At 41.6% G+C, this 5,024-nt stretch overlaps 1 protein-coding gene across 1 annotated transcript in view; it reads right to left on the minus strand.

The window, feature by feature from the left end:
• Positions 1–4,982, minus strand: part of ZNF568 (zinc finger protein 568) — a 38,908-nt gene extending 33,926 nt beyond the window's left edge. Inside the window, exons 1-2 of the mRNA XM_011984764.1 lie at positions 4,725–4,982; positions 3,663–3,732 (exon numbers count right to left, since the gene is read on the minus strand). The gene's annotated coding sequence lies outside the window, so the exon portion shown is untranslated. The remainder of the gene's footprint in view (positions 1–3,662; positions 3,733–4,724) is intronic.
• Positions 4,983–5,024: the final 42 nt, after the last annotated feature.

Consider the following 5,024-nt stretch of genomic DNA (forward strand, 5'->3'; position numbering starts at 1 on the left):
GTCTCGCTCTGTCGCCCAGGCTGGAGTGCAGTGGCCGGATCTCAGCTCATTCCTGATCTCAGGTGATCTGCCCGTCTCGGCCTCTCAAAATGCTGGGATTACAGGCATGAGCCATCACACTCAGCCGACAGTGATCACTTTCTAACAAACTATTAATATAGTCATGCATCACTCTGCAACAGAGATATGCTCTGAGAAATGTGTCATTAGGCAATTTCATCATTGTGCGAATATAAGAGTGTATTTACACAAAAGTGAATGGCATAGCCTACTACCCACCTGTGCTATATGGTACAACCTATTGCTCCTAGACCAGAAACCTGTATGGCATGTTACTGTACTGAATACTGTAGACAACTGCAATACAAAGGTAAGTGTTTGTATATCTAAACATACCTAAACACAGGAGAGAAATGATAAAAATATAGTATAAAAGATAAAAAATGGTACAGTGGTAAAGGGCACTTACCATGAATGAAACTTGCAGAACTGAAAGTTGCTCTGAGTGAGTGAGTGGTGAGTGAATGCAAAGGCCTAGGACACTACTATACACTACTATAGACTTTATAAACACTGTACACTTAGGCTACACGAAATCTATAAAATTATTTTTATTTCTTCAAATTGTTGAATTAGCCTTGGCTTACTATAACTTTGTTACTTTATAAGCTTTTCCATTTTTCTTTTTTGAGACGGAGTCTCGCTCCATCACCCAGGCTGGAGTAATGGCACGATCTTGGCTCACTGCGACCTCTGCCTCCTGAGTTCAAGTGATTCTCCTGCCTCAGCCTCCCAAGTAGCTGGGATTACAGGCGTCTGCCACCATGCCCAGCTAATTTTTATATTTTTAGTAGAGACGGGGTTTCTCCATGTTGGTCAGCCTGGTCTCTGACTCTTGACCTCAGGTGATCCACCTGCCTTGGCCTTCCAAAGTGCTTGGATTACAGGGGTGAGCCACCATGTCCAGCCAGCTTTTCAATTTTTTAAAACTTTTTGACTCAGCACATAGCTTAAAACGCATTGTACAGCTGTACAAAAATATTTTCTTTCTTTATATCCTGATTCTATAAGCTATGTTCTTAAAAATTTTTTTTTAACTTTTTAAATTTTCTTGTTAAAAATTAAGATACAAACACCCATTAGCCTAGGCCTACACAGTGTCCAGGATCATTGGTATTGTCTTTCACCTCCACATCTGGCCCCACTGGAAGATCTTCAGGGACAATAACACACACAGACCTATCACATCCTATGACAACAATGCCTTCTTCTGGAATACCTCCTGAAGGACCTGAGGCTGTTTTACAGTTAACTTTTTTAAAATAAATAGGCATATGCTCCAAACTAATGATAAAAAGTATAGTATAGTAGGCACATGAATCAGTAACATATTTATTATCATTACCAAGTATTAGGTACTGCACATAATTTTATGTTATACTTTTATCTGACTGGCAGCAAAGTAGGTTTGTTTACACCAGCACCACTGCAAACACGAGTGATGGTATTGTGCTACAGTGTTATATTGGCTAGAAAGTCACTAGGTGACAGGAATTTTTCAGCTCCATTATAATCTTACAGCAGGGGTCCTCAACCCCTGGGCCACGTACCAGTACCAGTACCGTACTGGTTCCTGGTTAGGAACCAGGCCACACAGCAGGAAGTGAGCAGCAGATGAGCGAGCATTACCACCTGAGCTCCACCTTCTGTCAGATCAGTGGTGGCATTACAACCTTACAGGAGTGTGAACCCTCTTTTGAACTGTGCTTGCGAGGGATATAGGTTGCTCGCTCCTTATGAGAATCTAATGCTTGATGATTTGAGGTAAAACAGTTTCATCCTGAAACCATAACCCTCCCGTCCCCCGGTCCATGGAAAAATTGTCTTCCACAAAACCAGTCCCTAGCGCTAAAAAGGCTGGGGACCACTGTCTTACAGGACAACAGTCATATATGTATATAGTCCATACATATACGGCACATGACTATAATTTAGTTATATATACTGTCCACCCACCCCCCACAACATAAACTCCATGAAAACAAGGACTTATTTTTGTCTATTTTTGATATTGATAGTAGGTGCTCAAAAATATGCTGATAAAATGGTTCAGTCATTACCAAAAACACTATGACAATCAAAGATTAAAAACAGACATTACCACATGTATATATAAAAAATTGAAAGCAGGGACTCAGTTGTATACCCATGTTTGTAGCAGCGTCACTTGCAATTGCCAAAAGGTAGAAGCAGCCCAAGTATCCAATGATGAATAAACTGATAAACAAAATGTTTATCCATATATGACATACTTATTATTCGGCCTTAAAAAAGGAGGAAATTCCAATACATGCTAATATGGATGAATCTTGAGGACATTATGCTAAGTTAAATCAGGGTCACAAAAGGACAAACAACATATGATTCTGCTTATATGAAGTACCTAGAATAGTCAAATTCAGAGACAGAAAGTAGAATGGCAGATGCCATAGGCCAGGGGAAAGTGGGGGATAGAGAGTTATTGTTTGATAGGTACTGGGTTTCTGTTTTGCAAGAAGAAGAGTTCTGTGGATGGATGGTGGTGATGCTACCATTACAATGTGAATGTACTTCACGTCACTGAACTGTACACTTAAATATGGTTTAGATGATAAATTCTACGTTGAGTATTTTACCACAATTAAATATATATATATGTATACAGTTGGTCCTCCTTATCCACGGGTTCTGCATCCTCAGATTCAATCAGCCTCAGATAAAAAATATAGTTAGGCCTACGATAGTTGTGTCTGTACTGAACATGTACAGTACAGATTTTTTTCTTATTATTCCCTAAACAATAAAGTGTAACAATGATTTACATAGCATTTACATTGTATTAGGTATTATAAATAATCTAGAGATGATTTAATGTATACAGAAGGATGTAGGGACTTGAGCATCTGTGCATTCTGGTATCCATGGAGGGGTCCTGAAACCAACCCCTCCTGGATACGAACCGTATATAGAATAAATGAGCTACTACTACTAATTTGGGGATTTAACACTACAAGAGAATAGGCCAGGCACAGTGACTCATGCCTATAATCCCAGCACTTTGGGATGCTGAGGTGGGCAAATCATGATGTCAGGAGATCTAACACAGTGGCTAACACAGTGAAACCTCACCTCTACTAAAAATACAAAAAATCAGCTGGGTGTGGTGGCGCGTCTGTAGTCCCAGCTACTCCAGAGGCTGAGGCAGAAGAATCGCTTGAACTCAGGAGGCAGAGGTTGCAGTAAGCCGAGACCGTGCCACTGCACTCCAGCCTGGGTGACAGAGCGAGACTCTGTCTCAAAAAACAAAACAAAACAAAACAACAACAACAAAAACTAGAAGAAAATAATATACCAGACAAGAATAACACAGAAATTGGCGGATATTTTGGAGTTCAAGTATCTTAAAGTCTTAAGGTTGAGTTTTGTTAAGTATGCATATTAAAAACAGAAGGATAATAGCAGAAACCAAAGTAGGGGAGAAAAAGGGATAAGGTGAATTTGCCCAGTAAAAAAAGATATATGTGCAACTATTATATGTCAATCAAAAATGTTTAAGGCATAATAAATAGAAAACAAAACGTTTTTATGAGCAATCATAATAAATGCCACTGAATTGTACTCACCTATTACAACAACAGTCAAACGTGATAAACAGATGTAAACCCAGCAATATGCTCCTTACAAGACACAGATCTGAAACATAAAGACACAAAGGGGTTAGAAAATGAAATTCTTAAGAAATACAATAAAATTTGAAAAGCAATATTATCAGACAAAAGCGAACCCAGACTAAAAGGCACTCACCAGGATAAAGAGGTATGTTTCTTAAGGTGGTAGATTGGAATTTTAGTCCAATTCCTCACCCCCTCTAATAGATTATATATTCATACTCTTTGGAAGGTAACTTTGCCCTCCAATTGTGGGCATAATTGATTTTAGGCTTAGCCATGTGACTTGTTCTGGTTAAGGCAATCTCTCTTGTGCTCTGGTGACCCATCATGAGCAGAGCATGCCCTGGCAATAAATGTGCTTTTGGCCTGAGATCCAGAAAGAACAGATGCGGAGCAGATCTTAACTCGTCGCGCAGCCTATCCACTCAACCAAGCCCCACCTAGATCAGCTGAACACCGTCAACGCGCCAGCCTGTGAACAGGAGCATAAGGACTTGCTGTTGTATGGCACTGAGTTCAGGGGTGGTTTTTAGACATCATTATTATCATGGCAATAGCTAACTAATATACATAAAAGCAGCAAGTCGTAAGATAATAATGAACCTGAAAAGTTCACTAAGGAATACTGGAAAACCACAAACTGTAGGGTCAAGGACTACGGTAAAAAAGGCAGCAAAGGAGACTACAGAGGAGTGGCCAACAGGGAGAGAGGGACCAGTAAAAAACAAGTAAGTGTTTTTCAAGTCGTTATCAACTATGCCAAATGCTACAGAGAAGCCAGCTCAAGACAGGAACTACTAGACATACTACAATCACGCACACTTGGCCACGCTCACACTCACTAGAGCCTTAATCACAATCACACACATATCACACATTTCATCATAATCACGCGCAACCAAACATCACAATCACCCCATCACAATTATTCGTGCCGTCACACTCACACACACAACCACACACCCACACTAACTCCCTTCACAGTTTTCTGTCCCAACAACTGCAACCACTCACCAGTAGCGTACCCTGAGCACTCCCCACTGCCGCTACTCGGGACACTCTGGGCCTAAGTGGCTCCCTGTCCCGTCAGCCGCGAGTCCCTTGCTCGCCCCCGGCTGCGGGGACTCGGCAGCGTCACCTGCCGGAAACACCCGAATGTTCATCCCGCGCGCAGTTTCTGAGATTCTGGGTGAAGGGGACCCACAGATAGGTGTGGAACAGACGCCTAAAGCCCCGAACCATCCCTCCGCGTCCGCGACGTTTCCGAGGACATCACCTCCCAGCAGGCCCCGCGGCCCCACTCAACATCCGGCC

The sequence above is a fragment of the Mandrillus leucophaeus genome, unplaced genomic scaffold, assembly GCF_000951045.1.
Source record: "Mandrillus leucophaeus isolate KB7577 unplaced genomic scaffold, Mleu.le_1.0 Scaffold274, whole genome shotgun sequence".
NCBI lineage: Eukaryota > Metazoa > Chordata > Mammalia > Primates > Cercopithecidae > Mandrillus > Mandrillus leucophaeus.